Source organism: Anas platyrhynchos, chromosome 2, assembly GCF_047663525.1.
Source record: "Anas platyrhynchos isolate ZD024472 breed Pekin duck chromosome 2, IASCAAS_PekinDuck_T2T, whole genome shotgun sequence".
Taxonomy (NCBI): Eukaryota; Metazoa; Chordata; class Aves; order Anseriformes; family Anatidae; genus Anas; species Anas platyrhynchos.
Window position 1 is genome coordinate 108,765,360 of NC_092588.1, and position 24,835 is coordinate 108,790,194.

The 24,835-nt window shown below is 41.1% G+C and overlaps 1 long non-coding RNA gene across 2 annotated transcripts in view; it reads right to left on the minus strand.

Annotated features, from left to right (window-relative positions):
* The window catches only part of LOC119716116 (uncharacterized), a 55,767-nt gene extending 39,054 nt beyond the window's left edge, over positions 1 to 16,713 (minus strand). For both annotated transcript variants that reach the window (XR_011806876.1, XR_005263834.2), the window contains exon 1: positions 16,521 to 16,713. This is a non-coding gene — a long non-coding RNA (uncharacterized lncRNA). The remainder of the gene's footprint in view (positions 1 to 16,520) is intronic.
* Between the last annotated feature and the right edge of the window lie 8,122 nt (positions 16,714 to 24,835).

Consider the following 24,835-nt stretch of genomic DNA (forward strand, 5'->3'; position numbering starts at 1 on the left):
CTAGTGCACGTCTGCTGAGTTTATATGCTCAGCTCTGAATGGGAATCCTTTACTGCAGGACCACAATTGGATCTTCTTGTACTAGTAAGGGAAGCCATGCACAAAAAGGCTTCCCTCCCCACAGCAAAAGAAGAAAGTCTTTACATGTATTAATGTCCTCCTCCAGCAACAGTAGTATATCTGAATTCACAGAGTATGTCTTTGTCTAAAACTTAGGTGTCCTCTTACACTCCAGTTCTGCCACCACTATCCAGTCACAGAGTTCATGGAGGAGTCTAGCCAGGCTGTGGCCAGAGGCATAAATTGGCCTAGATCATCACCAGAATTCTCTCTGACACTGCTGAAATGTATGTATGTATGTATGTATGATAAAATTATAAAGAAAGAGGTCAGGCTTATTAGAGGTTAGAGGTCTGTGGCAAACACTACATGTGACTCTAAAGCAACAGAAAGGCCTTCAGAGACTGAGAGCTGCAGTGCCATGTTCAGACTGCCCAATATAAGAGCTCAACTTAGAAATCACATCCACAATGGCATCTAAGGTCAAAAAGGAAGGAGTGATTCAGACTCCTACCTTCCTGAGCAGCAGTCACAACACATCAAGTAGGCATGACTGACCTCTCTACTTGCCTGAGTTGGGTACCAAGATGACTTTTTTTCCACTGACTACACAGGAAGCCAAGGTCTAGCAACGTGGCATAACAGGTGGACAGAATTGCTCATCAGTCTCTTGACCTGACACTTTGTCACTTCTCCCATGCTTCATAGCAAGCAACTAGAATACAGCTCACAGTTCCTAGCTCCCAGCCTATTGCTTGCTCTATGGAATAAAAAGATATATTCTTGTGCAATGCTTTTCAACTGTATATCAGGAGGTGACTTTGTCGTGAGCACTGTTTTGGAGGCAAGATTCTGACTACTTTAGAAGGAAGACACTAGTAATCAAGGAAAAGCAACTTATATTTTAATGCAAAGCACGCTTTATGGACCAGTTTTCCTAAGAGTTAATTTGGAAATCTTTGCTGTTTTAATCTCCTGTAATGTACGTGGGTGTGCCAGTGATCTGGAGAATGGTTTCATGCATGCGCCCAAACATTCAGATACTTTCAGTTGCCAAAAGAACAGAATTAACTGCCAGTCAAACCAACTCAAGTGGAAGACTGCAATCTTGGGAAAGAAATCTTATCAAAATAAATATTTTTAAAGATATTTTCTAGCATGCCTGGCCTTACATACCCCTGGGGCAACACTTCTTATGGCATCTTGTTGTTTCTTTTCTCAAATAAAAGGTAAAAAGTCAATAGCCAAGTGAATGTGAGGTAACAACTTACAAATCTCTGGAGAGATTCTGATCTGATTCATGCTCATTTCCTCTGTCCACGGTATCCAAATTTGTTTTCTCACTTGAGCTTGGAGATAGGTTCCTACATCTCGGTATTTGGATTCATATGCAGCTAAACCTTTTTGTATCTCAGACTTCAGTTCAGGACTATCTCAAATGAAGCTCCGACAACTACGTATAGAAAGGAAAGGAAAGAAGGAAAGGAAGGGAAGGGAAGGGAAGGGAAGGGAAGGGAAGGGAAGGGAAGGGAAGGGAAGGGAAGGGAAGGGAAGGGAAGGGAAGGGAAGGGAAGGGAAGGGAAGGGAAGGGAAGGGAAGGGAAGGGAAGGGAAGGGAAGGGAAGGGAAGGGAAGGGAAGGGAAGGGAAGGGAAGGGAAGGGAAGGGAAGGGAAGGGAAGGGAAGGGAAGGGAAGGGAAGGGAAGGGAGAAGAGAAAAGGAAGAGAAAAGGAAGAGAAGAGAAGAGAAGAGAAGAGAAGAGAAGAGAAGAGAAGAGAAGAGAAGAGAAGAGAAGAGAAGAGAAGAGAAGAGAAGAGAAGAGAAGAGAAGAGAAGAGAAGAGAAGAGAAGAGAAGAGAAGAGAAGAGAAGAGAAGAGAAGAGAAGAAAAGAGAAGAAAAGAAAAGAAAAGAAAAGAAAAGAAAAGAAAAGAAAAGAAAAGAAAAGAAAAGAAAAGAAAAGAAAAGAAAAGAAAAGAAAAGAAAAGAAAAGAAAAGAAAAGAAAATGAGTGGCCTATATCACTTCATTATATATCTCCAGACCAAAACAATGAGGCTTCTCTGGCACTATGCAGTTGTATAAAATAAAAGTGGTTAAAGAATTTGTTTAAAAGTGTGTTAAGCATTTTCCAGGCAGGCGGTGAATAAATCCACTTTACCACTTCATGGCTTTACAAAGAAACCCATCCATTAACATGGGAACCCTCTTGTTTGCATTTCTTAACAGCTGACATTTGTACCTTTCGAAGGAAAGTGAAGGGCATCTCATTGCCTCATTGTTTAAATCAGTGTGGAAATAATGGGGATGATAGGGAATTGGAGCTAATTTCCTTTGTCTCCTATTCAGCAGATAATGGTGGTATGTGCGGGATGCTAAAGGCCAGGCAGAGGAGGTGACCTGAAGATGACTTCATTCTTATGAGGTTTATCAAAGGCTCCTGTCAGTCAAATGCATGCTGAGAGATTGGGGACTGGCCATCTGGTCCAAAGTTAATCAAAGAGGAAAAAGGAAAGTAAGGAGGTGAAAAATCCCCCTGTCAGCTTTGTGCTAGGTGGAGAGAGACACAGACAGAGGAGGGAACTCCTGTGCTCCAGCAGCCCAGCACCCAGGCTGGATAGCAAGGCTGCATGCAGGAGAATAAATGCCGTGCAGTGGGGCGGAGGAGTGTGGGGGTAAGGGAAAGATAGCGTTGTTTTGATTTTTCACTGGGATGATCCCATAGCAGTTTAAAGTGGCGAGCCTGAAGGTCACTGCTGCTGTTAGCCATGCAGAGCACAGGCAGAATTGTTTCCCTTGTCCTTAGGAAAAAAAGGGAGGGAGTGACCGACTCACAGTAGGGAACTGGAGTGATATAAAGCACAGGGCTTTCTGTCAGGAAGCCAGACTTCTTTCCTCAGAGTTCTGTTACTTGCAAGCAGGAACAAGAGGTGTAGCCATGCCACCTCCATGTCCTGCAGACACAGACTTATACAGCTCCTCACCTTCTATCCTCTCCACCCACTGGACTCAAAAACAGGTGTCCTGCAAACACTAGCTGCTTCTGATGTTTGTGTAAGTGGTCCATACCAGCTTTCTTGTCAAAACTGGCCCATATACATTATAATACTGTGTGTAAGCTAAGTGGGAGTTTGGGGGGGGGGGGAGGGGAGGTGTTAAGAAAATAGCGTTTGGTTTGGTTTATGCTGAAAAGGTCTCATGTAATGTTGTACATAAGGAGAAAGACACCAGTCAGACACCTGATGTACTGTTTAAACGAGTGTGTTAAGTAAAAATACATTAATTTACCATAGATACATTCTGAAGTACGACAAGAGTGTGATAGCCTGTTAGTCTGATTTCCATAACCAGCCCTCTTCTGCCCAAATCAGCTAGATAGAGACATAGTTTTAAAACTACAAATGTCCAGATTGTGAATCCCTCCCTCACGCTGGCAAGTAGTCATGCTAATGAGTAGTCTCCTTGACTCCAGGGGAAAAATTCTTGCCAGCAAAGGTTTCACAATCCCAGCCCTAAACATTTATAAAATGATTAATCAATGTGAACTGACTTAAAGAAAAAAAAATAACAAAAAAGAGGAAACAGGGAAAGGCTCTTTTGAATGCTACAAATTTAGGTTGAGAACTAGGAGATATTGTTGTGGGCTTAGGCAGAGCAAGGGAAGAACATGCCCACTTTAGTATCTCCCCACAGACAGAAACGTGATTAAACCTGGGAGAACTAGAATAAAAGAGCTTGGCAGATTCATGTACCTGAGGGTGGGACTCGCTTCTCCAATAAGTTTCTATTCTGCTTCTTCCTCAGGTTGAGGCCTAGCCTGGCCTCCACAGGGAGGAACATACAGAAAACAGTGGCAGTGAGTTCTGCTCCCCCCCAGTGCCCAATTTCGGCATGCCACTTTGCATGGCCAAGTGCTGTAAAAGAGAGCTGAGAACAGCAAGAATGGAAGCAAGCAGGGCTTTTAAACCCAAACCAAACCTTTACAAAGCACCTAACCCGAAAAGTGCTTCGCTGAACAGAGAATTTCAGCTGGAAACATACAGCTTTGTCCGTGGTATTCGGTAACACCATATACACAGCTGCACCCTGCTTGCTGCCCTCAAGTTTTTAAAGCAGAAAACAACTCACTGCACACTAGGCAAAACAGGTGCAGCCAAAAGTGAACAAGGGTGGAGACTGGGAGACTTTGGATTTTCTTGCTGATAATGGCTGACATAACGCTGCATGCATGGGAACGAAAGTCAGTGAAGGATCTGATGGGCACCAAACACGCACTGTAATTTTACGTACCTTGACTTGTACTTTTTACTTACTGATCTTCCTAACCTGAATTGTGATGACTTCAGAGGGAAGGGAGCTGGTAGCAGTAGTTTTTTGTTGTTGCTTTTGCTTTTATCTGCACAGCTCTAGATCTGAGAAAAATATGAATAAGAAAAGGATTTTTCCCAATCTGTAGAAATAAAATGCAGCCATGTGGATCCCGACATACCAACAAGTGTCAGCATGTCTGAAATACTGTACCTGTTGTAATTAAAACTCACAAGCAACTACAAAACAACTTTGTTGCTATCTTCATGGCAAAGCTTGCAGACATTTCTAAATGGGCTGACAGAAAAGTCACTGAGGGCAGAAACTTGCTATACCCTGAATGAATTAGGGTTGTTTGTTGTTGTTGTTGTTTTATCAGGGAAAAAAAATAAAAATAAAAATAAAAAATAGCAAGATATTGATGATTCCCCTTTTCTAGTTCCTGCTGGATGTCAGAAGGAAGAAGCTTTAGACTTACACATTGGATACACAGGTATAAATATCCTGTCTTTAGCTCTTCCTCCTTACAGGCTTAAAATTATTTGACATGCCAAGTTAAACAATTCTTTAAATCCAACAATAGCTCAACTTTTATTTTATTTTCAGTGGCTGAGACTATTTCCAAAAGGAGGTAGGGGATTAACTACATAACCCTAAGCTGAAAAAAGTTAAGTGACTATATTGCCTTGAAGACACTGAGAACATCCATTTGTAGTCTTTTCCCTCCACCCTCCACAACTTCCTTATTTCTAGATCAAAATTATGTCACTGCATATATAACAGAATTAAGTCCTTCCTGAAGAAGCTTTTTCGACTTTCTTCTCTGTTATACTGCATGGTCAACACCAAGCATGCAGAACATACGTTTTAGTGACTGCCACAGCAATAATTCAGAGAACCAGTTTCCTTTCAAAACACTTCAGAATAACAAGGAGTTGGGGGAGGGAAGTTATCAGGATGCTGGAAAGCACTAATACAATTTATTAGACAAACCCTGTGCGGATGCAACGGCAGGTCTGCTATCAAAGGCAAAAACCTTCAGGCATTTTACATCCCATAATCCCAATGAAAGCCTGTTTTTGCAGATACCCTGCAGTTCATGAATCACTGGCTGTAGCATACAAAATCCCTTATTTAAGTAATTACAGTACAATACACAAATCTGCACAGTGGCTGATGTTATATAAAATATTCCAAGTAACTACAACACTAAAAAAAATAAAAAAATCACCACCCACAACAACAAAAAAGGAAACAACTGCCTTGCAGTAAGCACATTTTGTGAACTGGGAGATGCTCTGATCTAATCATATCAGGTCTGTCCTGGGGACTGGAAGATGTCTGGCAATACAAGAACCCAAGTGAAACATGGACAGAGAATGGCTCCTCTCTCCAGATGTGGTTTTCCATTTGTTTTCACTTGGGCTTCATGGTTTTATTATTGCCACCTTAGCTTTCAAATATCAAAGAACACAAGAACATAGAAGATCTCAAATCTCAACCCTTAGCTATGCACAGCCCCAGTAATGGGACTGACTTCTACTTCTTCAGCAGAATGAACCAAAAGCCTGGTATTTGGGGAAGATACCTAAATTCGACCAGATTTTGTGCGGACCCATCTCTGCACTTTGTCCTGATTTATCTCCTCACCTGGGCAGCTTAGCTTTACATTTGGCAATGGAGAATATAGGTTTCGTTCACAAAGAGCCCTAATTTGACCAATGTTGGCTCCATCTACCAACTGCATATTTCACCAGAGCTTGTACCCTTCAGTTTTTTTGTAAATCAGACTTGAAATGACAGGCAGGTGGCATTTTGCCAAGTCACTTCCAGATCAGACCAACTTTCAGTCATACCCACATAACCAGAGCACCACCACCAGCAACAAAAGATAAATAAAAGCAGAACTGCATTATAATTTACATAGCATGGTGAATGTGTACAATCTGGATTAATTAGAAAGTATGCTCTACTCCTCTATTTAAAATTTAATCATAGAATCATAGAATCATAGAATATCCTGAGTTGGAAGGGACCCTTAAGGATCATCAAGTCCAACTCTTGACACCGCACAGGTCTACCCAAGTTCAGACCATGTGACTAAGTGCACAGTCCAATCTCTTCTTAAATTCAGTCAGGCTCGGTGCAGTGACCACTTCCCTGGGAAGATCTGGTGAAGGTCACATCAGAAAAAATTTGAATTGGAAAATTAGCTTTACTTTTACTGTAAGGGTTTTCTGACTTCCTCTTTCAGAGGAAATATACAGTCCTTCAGGGGAAGTCCTCATTAACAAAATGCTGGTCTGAATCAGACTTAGCATTCTCAGAAATCTTGTGTACCTCTCACAAGGTCCAGCTTCTCAATATGAAATTTATCTTCTAGTTCTTTGTGCAAGGAATCTGCAGAGCAATTAGAACTTGCTTGACAAGGAGAAAAAGGATAATGGCCCACAAAACATAAGGTCAATCCATGTTTTGAAAGTATTGTATGAAATGGAAATCTTTCTCCAAAGATTCACTACAGCCCAATACAACACTTCACTACAGCCCAATAAAGCATTACATTCTGGTGGAATTTTATCCTGTTAAAGTTGGCAAAGGTTTCTTCCCCAAAGAGTAAGTTTGGTTCAGGTCTAATTTAATTTCATCTCCCCCCACACACACACATCAATGTAATTGCTCAGGTGAAGGTTCACAGGTTCCTAAGACAGTCTAAATTAAATGACCCACAGCAAACAAGGCACAAACACCAACTACACAGTGAAAATGGGGAGGAGTAACAATTACCACCTCATCAAATGCTGTGTTAGGTCCATGTGGAACTCTCAGGGCAGGCTGTTAAACTGTATGACTGTACATAAGTTTTTGTTTGAAGGAAGTCAGAGCCAGGTTGCAGAAGACTTTCCTGGGTTAGGTCTGCCTTTTTTTATAAGCATCAATCACGAAGAGTACAAGTGGTTTGAGTTAAAGATGCAGTGAAGAGTTTGGCAGAAATTTGGACTGCTCTGTATGTGGGATGTTGTGATTCCTCCAGCTGCAATTCCCTGGGATGCATTTCACCTAGCCAACACCTGACAGGAAATATTTAAGAGGTTATAAGTCTTCTTTAGAAGAAAATTACAGCAGAAACATATAACAAATAAAACATGAGAAAAAGGCTTTTTACAGTTTGTGTTCTAGGTACCCAACTGAATTCCTGGCTCCATAAAAAGTCTTCTGCTGTGTGCTTCTAGGAGGCCAAACTTGCCGAAGTCTAGATAGTTTTCATATATATTTGATTTGCTATGTTACTAGCATCATAGTCAGAGAAGAGTAGGTTTAATCACACTCTGAACAACAGACATAGCATACCCAGAGATGGAAAATTGGTTTGCATGGCCCTATGAACCTCAACAGGTAATCATTTAATAAAAGAAAGAAGGTGTTCCTGCCCTGCCCTTCTCATTTACAGTATTTATTTGCCAGAGCCAGAGAGGCATAACTTTGAGAACTTTTTTTTTTTTTTCCCCCAATAATCAATGTGTTGACACTGATTTCACTTTTCTGTGAAGAGTTTTTTTTTACTCAAGAGGATACCAAGATTTTTTATTCAGGGATCATATTGCTATAGCATGACAACTGATTTGTCTGCTATAACAGAGATAGTGTTGTACCACAATACCTAATCAACCCTTTTTGTATGCATACAGGTTGTTTCGTGGCTATAATTTAAAGTATGGAGCAAAAGATCCAGATTTATGGAAAAAGGTTGTTGTGGCTGTCATACAAATGTTTTGCTAAAACAAAACAAAACAAAACAAAACAAAACAAACAAACAAACAAACAAACACAAAACAAACCAAAAAAAAAAACTAACAAAAACCAACTCACAATCAAAGTAAATACAAGAGTTGGAGAAGGGGTGCAGACTACTAACTCCTACAACTTTATGTCAGTGTAGTGAACTCATTGCTGCCACAATTGCAGCAGTACACAACAGATGAGATGGCCAGCACCTAAAAACAAAATCCAAGACACAGAAATAAAAGTCAAAAAAGCGAGCCATACTTTAATAAGACATGTCTAATGCCTAATATTGACCTGTGTTCGTGGTCAAACAATCATTGTGAATGAGCACTGAAATAACTGTGCATCCTTGCACTCATGATTCATGAATGACATTAGACCAGACCTTTTGAAAAAAAAGGAAATTAATCTATGTTAATCTATGCCCCTTTCTTGTACTTCCCCTTAGAAACTACCTATTTGAAAACTCAGAAAATGAAATCTCTGAATCATCAGAAAAAAATAGCACTAGAAAGAAAGATGAAAAATCCACAGCTCCACTAATCACTTGGAATAGTCTGTGTAGCCACCAACTTAAACAGGGATCTTTGGTCTATTGTGGTGTATCATGTGACTTCTAGAAAATGAGCTTGGAAGGTAAATATACAAAATAGTATTTAGCAAGGCTGTAGGTGAAGGGGGACAAAAACCCCTCCTATGGTTGTCAAAGTAAAAAGGAGGGTGACACTCTTACAGAGTTAGAGGAGGTCAATAAATCACCAACCTTATCTTGCAAACAGAGCCTGTGACTTCAAAAATTAGCTCATTTATTCTGCACAATTAAATTTATTGAAGTGTGACAGAAAAAGTTTAGCAGTCGCTGATGCAGAAAGGCAGCAACAACAGAGGCAGGCAACTGAGTGAATGACACAATTAGTTGATTTTCATTTTATTTATCAATATAATTATTGAATTGTATTTATCCTATTTCACAGATTTTTACCATTATTACAGCCTGGGCCTCAAGGGAAAGAATTAGTTCAAATTTTCAGTCTAACTTAATGTGATTATAGAGCTGCTAATAAAAGAAAAGTTCTATAAAGTGCCACACAATCTTGTATTCAATGTCACCCCACCATCAGTCTCTGAAATCCAGAATCCTTTCATGTAAAGGCAGGAAATTGAATATGAATTGTGAATACACTACATTTTCTAGGTGGCAAACAAACCTTGTTTGCAGTATCCCACCTCGATGCTGCTTTAAATGAGCCAAGATTCCTCCCCAGTTTTAAACCTAGGGATATGTTTCCTTCTTAAAAAACATTAAAATAATAATAATAAAAAACACTGAACACTACTTGTGCCCACCCCTACTTCAAGCTTAGGTAAATGTCAATTGTTTGGTAATATTGTGAAAAGAATGCAGGAAAATTGAAGAAAGACTGCCGTGTCAGAGGAGCAGTGGATGAATATGGTTCTTACACAAAATCAATCATTTTGGTTCGTAGTATAAAAAATATAACCTCCAAAGCTTCCAGCAAGAATATTTTAATGAAATAAAAGCTACCGACCAATTAGAAAGTTATCTATTAGCAAAAGTGACTTTTGCTTTTGTCCAGTCTAGATTAAAACCATCTAGCATATTCTAAGTTGCTCCTGCCCACTTCTTGGCATGCTGCTTGTCATTCCCAGTGTCTGCTTTGGCTTTGAACCTGTAAGAGAGGGGATGAGACATGCTGAACCTGACTCATATTCCACCCTTGCCTTCTACATACATGAGGAAGCAAGCACATGTTCAGGAGTAAGCTATATAATAACTCATGTCCTTTCTCACAGGTTCAGGAAATTAGACCACATGCTATTGCAAGTGTCTAACTTTTCCAGTGTTTCGAAAGACTGTATTTCCATTGCAACTAGCTTATTCAGTTCTACCCTGCACTTCCATTTCATAAAAATTATTTGCTCTGAGGTACAGGCCACTTCTCTAAATGTTGGTCACAGTGCCATGGAACATTGCCTAAAACATTAAAATATGGAGAGCTTCCAACCTAATTCTATAGCTGTAATTAATAAAACTGAATATTATTACTCATAATTAATAGCCGGCTTTGGGTGATAAGATGCCTCCAGAATTCCCTTTGTCAACATATTCAAGTTACTGGGATCTTGATGTCTGAGTAGGCTCCCACTATATTTTGGGAACTTAGTACAGTGACTTTTGTAACAACGGGCAAGACGTGACATTTCCATTTATAAGGCATATAAATTAATAGAGCTAATAAACTGGGATTGTTTATGTTAAATATGATGTGTGCTATCTGCAGAAAAGGGATCAAAACCAAAACAAAACAAGCAAACAAACAAACAAAAAAACAGAAAGGCATATATCACATATTTTGCTTTGTGTGTTTCTTTTGGGTAAAGCCTGGGAAGTTACCTCTCTGTTTATGTTTACATAATTATATGCCTTGCCGGGACCTGGAGCTCCTGGGAATTGTTCCTTAGCAGCATTGAGCATGGATCTGCTCACTCTAGAGATACAAAAGCAGAGGTGGCCTTTTTTCCAAAAACCTTTCACTTCAACATCAGAAAGTATATAATAAAGGAACATACTAGAGCAAGAAAGGATTAAAGAAAGATAATTATAAGTGTTTCATTGGCTGGGGATGTTTCCACTTCAGCTTGTATGAGGTATCAGCAGAGAAGAATAGCATACTTCCAAGGACTAACTTATAATCTTTGCAGAATTCATCAAGGCTCTCACCAGCACGGAGAAATTCCACGTGAATGCATGAAATGGACTTCTTGGCCCAACTAAGGATTCAGCAGTTAAGTAATCATGAATTCATTCTTTTTCACTCCAAGAGCCCCAAATTATATTTCAAATAAAGAGCACCACTGTGCCATGAGACCCGTATATGACAGGTAAACCTCCTTTATCCGTAGCCCCTTAAAAGAGAGGATAAAGGGGCTTGAACACCAAACAACTGGATTTTACTAAAATATAAATTAGAAATCTTCACTTCCCAAAGCATTGTAAACTGGACTGACTAGATCAAGCATAATCACCATAAAATTGATAACACAAATTAATTTTTTTCCCAGTTCCTTACATCCTCACTGGTCAAGTCTTTGCCTTCAACCCTGCTTATATTCAATTCAGGCAACGTTTATACCACAGCAAGCACAGCCTCTTCTGGTCCTTATGGAGCTTCTTCTTGTCGAAGAAACAGAAATCTAACATATCAGTTGAGGATGAATAAAGCAGACACTGTCCATCACATCTTGGCATTATCCTCATTTTGCAATTGGGAAACAGAAGACCAGGAAGGGGGGATCCAAGATAATAAAAATTTCCAGGTGACCTCTGCTTCCCCAGGTTCCTCTCTTGATTTTCCAACCTCAAGTTGCTGGCTTACACAGCATGCCATAAAACCTTAGACGAGTCCATTTTAAGCAGTTTTTCATGTGCTGGAAACTCTAATGGAACTTACATACAAATCCCTCAAAAAGACATTGTTCATGTGAATAAATAGAGCATCATGCGCGATCCATCTGATGTACAAGATTTTGTTTCTTTAAAATGTCACAAGCCTGGAGGATGTTTTTATCCACCTACAGCAATTAACATGGCTTTGCTTTGCTCTCTATTTTCCAAAACAAAATCTTTATCAAGGCAGTTTTGTTCAGGGATGAATTTGGTTTGTGACTCACAAGCTTCCCAGACTAACCCGGTGGATTGCTGTACAACCATCAGGACTCTGAACTGACTTTTCATTCCAAATCAAATATGGTTTTCAAAATAATTATTTACCCTCGAACAGGTCACAGAAGCCCTAACAGCAATGTTTTCCTCCTCCTTCTGTATGTAGAATCACTACTTGAAAGGGCAATATGCCTCAGGTTTCCATACTACCCAACAATTTGTCTTTTCTTTAAGCCACGTTATGCATAAGAATTAATGTGCATCAAAGCTGAAGAAAGCGTGTCCAACTCCAGAGGACACAAATTAATAGCATACAGACATTGAGAACAAAATGCAGAGGAACGCTGAGTGTATGAATTTCCTGAGCCCCTCCAATGGTTTTCTATTATCAGGGGCCTAGCAAACAGTAAATAGCAGTTCTTCAAAGCACAGTGGGCAGTATCATGTCCTTTCATCTCTCTTATTTCAGTTTTCTTAACCTAAATGTAAAGATTTACCTGTCTGCCTGAAACACTTAGCACTCCAGTGCTATAGGAGGTTGACAGCAAGGATTCCAGGCCTAAAATAGGGTGAGCTGTAGGAAATAGGAAAGGGAGATGGTGGATTTGAATCTACAGCATGAAAGAGTGTAGTCAGATGTTGAAATGAGTTGCACAATGTTTCAAGGTGAAGAAACCTAGTGTTCCTGTGTATATTTTGTTCAGTTTTGGGCCCCTCACTACAAGAAGGACACGAAGGTGCTGAAACATGTCCAATGAAGGGCAACAAAGCTGGTGAAGATTGTAGAGAACAAGTCTTATGAGGAGTGGCTGAGGGAGCTGTGGTTATTTAGCTAGAGAAAAGGAGGCTCAGGGGAGACCTTATCGCTCTCGACAGCTGCCTCAAAGGAGGTTGTAGCGAGGTGGGGGTTGGTTTCTTCTCCCAAGCAACAAGTGATAGAACAAGAGGAAATGGCCTCAAGTTGTGGCAGGGGAGGTTTAGGTTGAATATTAGCAAATATTTATTTGCTGAAAGGGTTGTAAAGTGTTGGAACAAGCTGCCCAGGGAAGTGGTAGAAATGGAAGTCCTAGGTTAACAGATGAACCCGATGATCTTGGAGGTCTTTTCTAGCCTAAATATTTCTGTGATTCTGTGAACCCACTCCTCCATATAGTTTCTGTTGGATCCACTTGGAGCTGTCCTGAGTTTGAACACCAACCAAAATTCCCTGTTAAGAAAGCTCAAGTGATCAAGTGATACAAAACCTGGGTCAGCTCTGTCAACTCCAGCGTCCCCATCATTGTTCTACCCAACTCTTCCTCTGCAGCTTCACTCAAATTAACTCTGCTCAACAGAGTTAACCTTCACATATACTGAGTTTAGTAAGAGGAGGGGCAGGTTACTATTACTCTAAAACTAGTGACCTGAACATGACAAGGGGCTATAAATCAGTTGCAAGTGACAATAACTGAAGCTAACACAACTGAGAGTGCACAGGTAGCATGGACAGTACCCAGAGTTCATGACTCTTCTCCAATGGCTCTGGTGAGACTATGCTGTGCAGACTGTGCTCAGGTCTTGTAGCACCACTTACATGAAGTTTGACAATAGGTAAGATATATTAAAAGAATACAGCCTAAAACAGCAAAATTTTAACTATAGATGATTATGGCTAGGAGTCTGACCTTAAAAATGTTTTTTCCTGTGATCCTGTGATTAATTGCAAACAAGAAAAAATGATGCAGATCAGAAAAATGTTCCCTTCGCACAACTGTTAGAATATTTGAACAGTAGGGAAGCCATTGGTCTGAAGTTAAAAAAAAAAAAAAAAAAAAAGCTTTAGAAAGAGAGATGCAGCTGAAGGAGCAGGCCATGGCTTCAGGGAGTAGGCCAGTATACAAGACTTTGGAAGAAGAGACTCTATGTTTAACACCTCTTACTTGCTTTTATGTCACGTTAGACATCAAAACACCAGCTGGGCCTTCTCTCTGAATTTGAGTTACCAGAACTCAGGAGTCAACAGAGCACCCTGTTTTTGAATGGGGAGGTCACCAAGAATAGAGAGCCAAGCTCTGCATAGTGGTGGATGGTGAGAAGAAAAGAGACAACAGAAGAGAAGTTCAGATTGGCTATAAGGAACATTTATATTCCTCATTTAAAGGAACATTTATATTCCTTATTTAAGGAATGATATGAGGAGTCAAGTACTGGAACCTAGAGGTTGTGTAGGTCTTCCTTGGAAGTTTGGAGGTTTTCAAGTCCCATTCAGATAAAGCCCTGAAACTCATCTCACCGCTGAGACTGATTGGAGTAAAACATTGGACTAGAGACCTCCTAAGGTGACTTCCAACATGAACTATCCTATGATCCTACCAGCATTGATTTTTCTTGTCTATTCCCTATTCATTGGCTACATGAGAAAAGAAAGCAAGTCCATATTTAGTAGCAGACTCTGTCTTGGTATTGAAATATTTGGGTTCTGGTCCCTTTTGTAATGGCCAATGGAGATTAAAATCAGATGTGTAATATCTCTGTATCAATACCCAATTTTGTCTTCAGTGCAGCAAGTAGTTTCTAGCATAAAAGTGTTTGCCTCTGTATACTGCTGTACATACTACACACGGTATGATGTTCTGCTATAGTGAGCTACAAGAAGAAAAGTACATACACGTGGGAAATTAGGCTTCATCTCCTGTTCAAATATCCAAAGTTCCATCACACTCTTCCAGCTCAGCACCATCTCCCCTTGCATTTCTGCAGGATGAGAACATAAGGAAATGCCATTCCTTTTACAGCTAAACCGTGCTATTACTCCAGCTACTCCTGAGATACTGGTACTGTTTGTTCTCCTAGCAGCAACTTTGAGGAACTTGAACAGTCACATACTGCTCAAAGAAAATACAAAAGAAAAACAAGCTGAAATTCTGGTGGAGACCCTAATTACGAGCACAGAAGTTGAAATACATTTTTTTTCCTTTAAGTCCAGAATGTCCAGCCTGTGCAACATAGCAAGAATTTCTAACCCTTCTCGAATAATCTCATTGGTGCCAGATATTTAGTGCAATGATTTCAGCAGCGAATGTCAAATTTCTCTCAAATATTTGCATGGTTCCTAACTCCTAAACTGACAAGCTTTAATTTAAGCAGTTATAAGTGAAATCTGCCACAGCACATGTTGGTTGAGATATTTAAATGATACAGGCCACAATGAGAAAGACATAGAGCACATACAATCCTCATTAGAATCAGTGTGGCAGGGGCTCTTCTTCTCATTACAGATACTTAAACAATAAATTAATTAAAAACTCTTCAAAAAGCCCAAACTCAAAACTATTCAAGATGTGTGGGAAAAATGCCACACTCTAGCAATCTGCTCTTTATGGAAAAAAAATGGCAATCCTCTTCTCTCATCTTTATTCTCATCATTATTTTTCTTTTCTCTGCACAGCCCATGTGGAGTGTATAATACATAACAAAGAAAATAAGGCAATGGAAAGTGTGTGAAGATATTAATTCCTGCCTCATACCTCTGAGCAAGCTCATGTCAATGCACCCCAGGAATGTAGTGACAAACTTAACTCAGGAGCCTTATCAATTTGCTAAAAGAATTCCCCAGTCTTTTAGACATGAGTCCTTAATAAACTTTGCTCCTCTCAGTCCATATTATTGTCTTTTACCCATCCTTTAGAAATACAGTATGCTTCCCGGGACAGACACTATGCCCCTTTTATTTTACTTTTCTGAAGAAAGCACTTGATGTCATCCTGTCTCTATCTATCGCCCCACTCCATAACAAAGCCTTTTGAACCTGTTGGCATATTTCAAGTCAACTTGCTAGAAGACTAAGCAATGAAAGATGAATTTCCGCAAATACTGAGAAAGTAAGGAAGCAGTACAGGAAAGAATTGTAGTGCTCTTAACAAAAGAGAGCCCTAAGAAGAGCTCTATTATTACATTCACAAACAAAGATAAATATCTGTAAAATTGGAACATAACTGCAAGATGCCGTTAGATCTCTACCTGTTACAAAGGTACCTACCTTTACAGTCTGTCCCTTGGACTCCTTAAAACTCAACTCACTTCCAAAATCCTTTGAACTTGAAACAGTTTTATTCTTAATAAACAATCCAGACAATCTTGTCAGATTCAGTTGGAACATCTTTCAGAGTCTATAAATAATTTTCACATCTCCATATTGTAAATTTAGTGCAGAATTTCAAGCCTTGCTTTTCAGATGCCAAATCATTTTAGTAGAAAGCTTTTTAGGTAATAGAATCTTTCTTGTATTATGCATTCATAAATTTCTTTCAGTGATAAAGGTGTAGTTCAAAGATCATTTCAACACTGCTGATTAGTTTCTTAATTAAATTACTGTGTTTAAAAAGGGATAAATAAATACTGGTCACAGTTTAAAGGGAGGCAAAAGTGGGTCACAGCACTTTAAAAGGCTGCCCAATGAAATAAAAACAACAAAACATTGCATTTTTTCTCTCTGCAGAAGCATGTTTGCAAACAGTTAGTGTGATTTCTCCTTCCCAAGAGGTGAAATGAAAACCCTGGGCTGAGCTTTCACAAAAGATGGGGTCAATCAAGGGTGCTTAGTAAGGTGGAGGATGAGATTTACAGCAACATAACCAGTTGGCCTATTCATCATTACACACTACACATGTCCTAAATTAGGAGAGCATGAAACGGGTGGATACATTACATTGTTTCCTGAGAAGCACGTTGAGTGAGTTGTTCTCATTCCAGTTCTTTGAGACTCAACACCACATCTCCCAGGAATCTGTAAATCATCAGCAGGTGATATTTGTTGGCTGTCATACCATGGACAGTCAGAGCTGGTTACAACTTTTACCAGGCTTTTGCTGTTCGTGTTTTTAATGTTCTCTTTTTTTCTGGGAAGCTGCAAAACAAATCATAAACCAAGAAGCAAAGTAGCACAGTACAAAACAAAATTCCAGAGATAAGAGACATGCTGATAACACAGTCTTTGACATTTGTTTGGGAGCACTGCTACGTTAAATATCCATCCTTTACCAGATTAATAAATGTACATCTGCTGTCTCTCTCTGCTCACCTATGCAGCCCCTGTCAGTACAGTATCTGAACACCCCTGAAACATCGGTGAACTTACCCTCATAACATCACTTTGAGGGATGAAAAGAAATGAGGTACTGGGACAGGATATTTGTGGCAATGATGTGGCACATACTTCATATTGTTGTGGAGTTTTGTTTTTGTTTTGTTCTGTTTGTTGTTGCTGTTTTTAAGGACTCAGGAATGGGTCTTTTGAACGATTAACTTGACCTGTTATGTTCTTGGAGACATCAGTGTAGGATATTACCTAGTATGTTATGCCATCATTAGCTTTGCAGTGCATATCAGAATTTGAGTGTAGACAAGTAATGGTGACATTTATTATCACCATAGTGAAATAGGGATAGGTCTAATTCTAGTGTGTCAGAAGATATACACAATAATATACCTCCTCATGATACTGAAAAAAAATCAAGCAGATGAAAAAGGACGGAGTACAGGCTCATAGCAATGTTTAACCATAACAAGTAGAGTGTGAAGGAACACCACCATACAGAGATTTGGTCTTTGGCACAGACCATAGGTAGCAAGTAATGTGTGCTAAAATTACAGCAGCTGATCAGTTGAACCTATAAGACAAACAGGCAAATGAAACTGCCACATCTTCACAGGAGAAAGGATTTTTCGTGGGTGTAGCCCAACTCCTTTTTTAGTTCAGCAGAGAACTTCCGTATGACTTAGGGAGCTTGGACTTACTCTTTACAAAAAGTGTCACAAATTTTGTATTTTATAAAGGACTGAATTCCTAGGGAATATCAACAAGTTTAGCACCCTCCAATGGAGTCTCTTATTACAGCATATTAGCAGGGGATTTCTGAACATCTGGAAGCCTGAGCATTCAAAGTCCTAGACAAACAGCAAAGTGCATACAGGCAAAAAGTCAGATGCAGCCAGAATGCATTCAACTTACTGTATGTGCACTCACCAACTCACTGCGCAAAGCACTAAAGTGCATCATACTTCTGAGCAGGGCCTTCCAGACAAAAATATATCTATGCATGTATTTTTGAATCACGTGACCTATCCACAATTTTGCAATGCATCTTCCTCCCCTTCCTTGTTTGGATAGGGTTTGCCTCTGCCCTGTTTATAGAGATAAAATAGTAACAGGGAAACAGTTGATATAAAACACGTGTTCTGAATTATTTATGTTTTTTTCTCTCTCTCTCCTTTTTTTTTTTTTTATGGAGAAAAAAAACAGAAAAAATTAAAAGAATACCAAACATACCTATCCAGCTATGTAGCAGAAATGGACTTGAGGATTCAGTAACAAATATAGCCCAGTATAAAAGTATGGTTTGAATTTTGTGGAGAAAATACATGTCACATCATGTATGGGTATGTGAGTTTCCCATGGATTAAGCAAACATCACCATATGCTACTGGTCAAAAATATGTATGTGCATGTGCAGAGATAAAGATATCTATCTCTTTCTGCCATTTCTAACAGCACACAGAGCTGAAGTTCATAGCAGGATCTGGCAATGAGAGACCAACACGTGTATGTGAATGTGGCCCAGCAGAGATGTATACATTTATTTGTATATTTCTACTGCATCAGGGGTAGAATATGCAGTTTGTTTCTTCTCTTTGACAAATTTGGGGAGGACTCATACTGCTAAGCCCTTGCAGCATAACACCTTAGAGGGCATTCCTGGCCCAAGCCACAAAATGCAGCTGGGTAGCTGAGCTGCAGATATAAACCTCAGAGTTTCCATACCACAGCCATGGGGAGAGTTTTCACACCATGCTACAGAATCACAGCTCTGCGATAACATCGTTACTGTTCTCTAGAGAGGAGTCTATCAAGAGCTTTTCAGAGCTACAGGCCTGACTTTTCTGTTCATGAAACCATTTTTCTGTGGTCCTGGTATGCATTTATCTGAAGATTATGTTCAACTCTCCCCTTTCCAAAACTTCTGATAGAAGTGCTGGTAGATGTTCACTAGCCTGTCAAGGATAAAACGAATACAGGGAAATCTTGGAAAGACATCAAGCAGAGAGGAGCCTCGATCAAAATGATGATCAAGTGTGGATAAAGATCCAAACTTAGCCAAAGCCTTAAGCCCCTTGCCTGAGGTTTAGTTAGCCCCTTTCTGTCCATAATATCAATTCTTACACAACTCTACAATTTTAAACCAAATTCTGTGACGTTGGCCATTCAGGAATTCAGGCTGGTTTTTTTGTTTATTTGTTTTGTTAAATGCTGGGCCTTTTTGACATGGAGTTTTAACTTTTGCCTCTGGGAAGCAAAGAAAATAAAAATAGTTAAGTAACTACAGTGTGAGAGTGAGGTTTACATAGGCCATGTAAATGGCCATACTTTCTTTATTTCAACCTGTTTCATCTTCAAACTCTCTTTTCAGCTTTACATTAAAGATGGATCTTATCACAGATATCTGTCTCAAATCCAGGGCTAGATTTGGAACATCCTCTACCTGAGTCAACCCCTTTTAACCCCATGCCTGCCCATTACAGCATATAAGCCCTGGTTCAGAACTGCGCCAGAACTTCCAAGATGCCCTCTTAAAATTAATTAATTATTAATAATAAGAAATATATTTCTAAAATTGCTGCTCTGCTGCTCAGAAAGCATTCCTCTGCTTCAATTTAGTCTGTTTCCCTGTAGGTCAACTGATAGTCAATTAAAGAGAACTTGTCTTATTGCCCCATACTTTTTGCCTCTTAGCGTTAGTACGCGCTGTTCAGGAAGCAAAAGAAAACACTTGTTTACTAGCGTGACAGTGCCTTACAAGCATATTGAGTACATTTCTTGCATTCCATCTCTTCCCCTTTCTCCCTGTAAGTCCAGAAGCCTTACATCTTACAGATGTTTCAAGGTCAAGGCTGGAGCTGACAGAGTGGTGAAGGCACCATGCAGCAACACAACTGCTCTTTGCTCACATAGGAAGTCCTTAAGGGGAGGCTACCAGCACCACTGCCCCTGCCTTGATAAACATGGCTGTACAGACGTTGAAACTGGTTGCAGATCTCCCCTTTGCTCCCATGATGCAGATACAGACCACTGACTCAAAATCTCTGTGCTCTAGGATGCCTTTCCTGTTTTAACCGTGACCATTTTTATCCATGACAATTTCAAAATTTGGTATCTTGGAAACTCCCAGGGCTCAATACAAGTCACATGAAGTCCCAGTGGGAAACAGATTCTTCCGTTTTGATAACACACAGTTTGTTTAGAAAGCTGGCAGTTCAGAGGAGCCTGAACCATGGTTACTGCCAAGCTGGGGCCTCACACTACAGCAACTGGGGCAATGACTAAGGATTATTATTTTTTTCCCACAGTAGTAGAATCGAGACATCATTCATGTATGTATGTTTCCCTGTGTTTTAAACGATGGCTGTTAAAGAATGACCCACACACTTACAGCAAATGCAATACTTGAGAGAACCTCTTAGTCTAGCGACTTGCTCTGGAAAACTCAAGCCATGTACCTCCAGCAACCTCTTTGTTCAGATACCCCTGCTGGCCTTTAAAACTCAAAGCAAAGTCCTCCTAAGGTTATGTAAAGGAGAACCTCAATAAAACATCAAATAGATGGAAAAGCATTTCTCCTCCTCCTTCAGTGAACATACAGCAGCCTCCCCACTAGGTTCACCCCTCCTCACACATGAGCCCAGCACTTGTAACAATCCATGGTCTTAGAGAGCTTCCCCTCAGCCTGCTGGAGGCTTAGGCCAACTACTGATCTAGTCTTAATCCTATTGAACCATCAATGTCTTCAAACACCTTGTTGGCTAGTGAATGGCAGGGAAAGGGTGGGGTTATTCCTTGTCATCCTCAGCCCAGGCAAACACCACACAATGTCTAAGGCCTTCCCTATAGGTGCAGTCATATAGAGAACAAATGCATTCCCTCTCCCCACAGAGGAGAATGAAGGCACCACAAAGGAGCCCATCTTCGCAAATTACTCAGGAGGTAGCACAGCAGTCAACAAGACCCAGAAGCTTTTAACAGAGCCCCAGAGGAGGGACTGCCAGTGGGATTTAACAGTGTAAAACACATGCAAGCATAACCAGAAAAATCCAGCTGCTGCCAAGCCAGTTGGATTTTGGGTGCAACTTGGTCTCAAGTTGACTAGTGCTTTGAGGCGGTCTTCCCACACCTTTTCTTTATTGTGATCAGCAAAAACATGCCAAAGGGGTGTGAATCTGCACAGATGTGAAGCTGGGCTACTCAAAAAAGAGAAAACACATGTCTTCGAACAGATGAAGAAAAACAGTTCCTCCACCCCTTCCCCAGCTGCACCTTCCACATCTGCTGGGTGTTCACACATTAGGGAGCTCCCAATTCTTTCAGTCCCAGAGCTTTCAGTGCTTTCTGCTCAGCTCCCAGCCCTGACCCATTCCTGCTAGCTCCCAGGAGACCCTCTGTGAAGGCCATGCAGGGATGTCACAATCAACTGCCATGCTCAGGGGTTTCCCATGAGCTCTGATCTATGTTTGGGTAGGGGCATTGGGGGAGAACAGGATGCCCTATACTACACCCTGAAAAAAGATCTTCTGCCCTCCCTTATAGCCCTTAAAGAAGGGACATTTTCCCCCTCTCTTCAAAACTGAAGCAGGCAGAATAAAATACCCTTCCTTGCTTCTCACCCATGGTTTTTATAACAAAATAAAACATGCACAAGCTGCAAACAAATAAAGTAGCTACCTCCCTTCAGAGCAAATTATACAGCTTTTCCTGGCATATTTTTCCACTCTAAAACCACCCCAAGAATGAAACCAATAAGTGGGCACCCTCAGGAGGCTGGGGACAAGCACCAGAACAAGCTCCACCATAAATCACTTGCAGAGCCACAGATACAAAAATGATGAGGATGCAGAGAAGCCCATAAGGAAATCAACCATTTTGTCAACAGAGAAGGGCTTGAATATTGTGCAGTAAATATGGCTAGGGGCCACACACTGAGCAGAAAGGAGAAAACTAAACATTAAGTTGCTGCTCAGTAATTGATCACAGCCCATTCTGTACATGAAATAAGGCAGGGATGAGAGGGGAAAAATAGTAGAAGTGCATGTAATTAAAGGCTACAGGAGAGAAAGAAAGTCACAAGGGGACTAACTGAGATACTGTGGGTAACCATTCTGGCATTCCCTGACCTGAAAGTATCATGCACGTGTTTGTATGAATGTGTGTGTGTGTGTGTATGCATGCTGTGCACATGCAGTTACCCCAACGATTACACAAAATCAGTTGCCAAGTTCATAGAGAGGCTTCCACAGGGAAGGGAACTGAGGCTGGAGGAACAAGTGACAGAGCTTTAGCAGCAAGAAGCTATGCAGAAAGTTGGAGTAAACTTTTCCTTATATTGCTCATGCATATATATAATTCCCACTAGTGCAGAATTAAGGTGAGTGGGGAGAAGGTACAGGCAAATTGCAGGTTACCTGCTGGAAAACAGTAGCCTTGCCTTTGTGACTCTGAATGCATCCTTTAAATAATTTCTCTTTTAACGTGCACATATTCAGCTTTAGCGTGAACAATGGCTGGAGTAGGAGGAATTCATGACGCCTAAATTTGAGTGATAATCTTCAGTGGGAAGATAGACACCTACCCATCATTTATACCTTTAAAAAACCTCCTCCAAAACACTGTTTGCCTGCAGATCCCGCATTTCGGTTGACTTTGACAAAAAACAGTTTCTCCAGTTTCTGGGACAGGCCAGAAGGAGGGTGAGTGTATTCATTCTTCCCCAAGGCAAGGCCTGGGTGGAGCTGCAAGAAATGAGGCAGGCAATGAATGGGAAGTGGAGGTAGCCTGGGGAGGGGAGGCAGTGTGAGCAAGAACTGAGGCAGCAGCTGGGGTGAGAGGGGAAGCGGTCAGTGCTGGGGGAGAAGAGAAACTAGATAACTGTTCTCTCTAGGCAAATTACAAAAGGGGGTATGGAAGAGGGAAGTCAGAAGGCAGCTCTTGTTACTGTGACTCCTGGCAACCCAGGAAGCCTTGTTCCACCCATTAGAAAAACAATCGGTCTATAGCATAGAGAAAAGAAGGGACGGAGCTTGGCTGTTTATTTCGGGCATGAGGCACCCTGTTCTCGAAACCTGCCAAAGTTGCCAGACGTTTTTCCACTGGTTTGGGCCTAGTGAGGCCAGAAAGCCAACTGCTAATCTCTAACACATGCGTTGTCTCAGCAGTCGCAGCGGGGTGAGGCACAGGGGCTCTAATTTTCGCTTGCAGCCTTCCCGCTAACACCCAGCGTGCCTCTCCCTTCACCGCCAGGCTTTGCTGCTTCTGCGCCGGCCATTTTCCACCCTCTGTTTCCAAAACCCAGCTGCAGGGCAGGGGAAGGTGGTGTAGCAGCATGAGGGAGCAAAACCCAAGTGCGGCCACTTAAAGCAAATATTATTTTTCAACTGAAAGACTTTTAACTTTTTTTTTCCCTGGTTTATTTTTAGAACAATGGTAAAACATACAAATCCTAGAGGCCTCAAGCACTTTCCTGCTGTGCTGGTGACTTAATTTATTTCTTTAATTTGTTAAAACCTCACCAAAAAAAATGTTATTCTTTGGAGACTTTGCTAGCCCAAGTTTTGCATGTATTATTTGCTGCAAAAGATTAATGAGGTAGCAGAGGCAATTTTTAATGGATTCCCTTGGTTTTCTCTCACTCTCCCTCACTTTTCCTTTTTTTTTTTTTTTTTCCAACTAACACGGCAGTCCAGGTCCATGAATCTGCTAAGTGCTCTCTGCAGGCAGGATGCACAGTAAGGGAAGAAAGTCATGAAATCTAAAAGCCTCTGTCACAACTCCTCTCCTTCTCTTTCACCACCGGCAGCCACTGCGTTACCCAGCACGCTGTACCAGCCTCCTGCACCTCCTCCAGCACCTCCGCAGCTCCATCCTCTGCAGGGTTTGGAGGGAGTGGATGGTGCTGACATCCCAAGTTTACAGGAAGGCTGTGCGTGTGACAAGGGCTAATCCTACGCATAGTTCGGAGGTGCTGTCAGCCAGACAGACGATGCGCTGAGGCCCTTCTCTTGGCTTGGGTTAGAAATCTGCCGACACTCCCAGCGACTCTCGGGGAGCGTGTTGGAGCTCAGCCGCAGAAAACTTCCCATCGACCTGCTTCTCTTACGGGAACTCAGTGCTGCCTGGGGTGTAGCAGCAGCACAGGCTTTGGTGGTGATGGCTGAGGATCAGATCTGCTCCTCTTACCTCACCCAGAACAACCAGGCTATTTGTCAAGAAGATGCACCATGCTCAGAAGTGTCTAAATCCTTTTTACTCTCTCAGCCCACATGCAGCCTCTGTTCCAGCACAGCTCTATGGGGGAGATTTTGCCTAACAGGAGGTGAAATGGAGAGAGACATGAGGAAAACAGAAAGTGAGGGAACACAGGGAGGGCGGATGAAGATGCTGGGGTCAGGGCAGAGAGACATGACATGTTCCTTATGTTCCTTGTGATAGCTCTAGAGACAGGGTAGGTCTGTAATCAGGCAAGGATATGTAAAAGGGAAGAGAAATCACAACTCCCTTCTGCGGAAGTTAGGAAAAGGAAGGTGCAAGTCTCCTGTAAGGCAGCCAACAGAGGCCTCTACTCTTTCTCCACATGCAAGGCTGATTTTTGAACCTGAATGAACCAAAGAAAAACTTTACTTCATTCAGGCTTGGTTGTGAGCAGCCACTCTTCTAGTTTGCCTCCCTGCCTTTAGGGAAGTCTGCTCATCCCTTTAGGGCTGGACACTCTGTCCTATTTACAGAAGGACTGAACTCCAAAAACCCTACAGCATGACTGAGACCAGGCAATTCACGTCATGACACTTAAACCCCTTTGAAAAGCTTGGAAGTCTGTCCAAATTGGACCACCAGAGAGAATGTACAATAGGAAGAGAGTCGGGGGTTTGGCTGGTGGTCTAAGGGCAACATATGGTTTGTGGGACAAATCCATGCAGACCAGT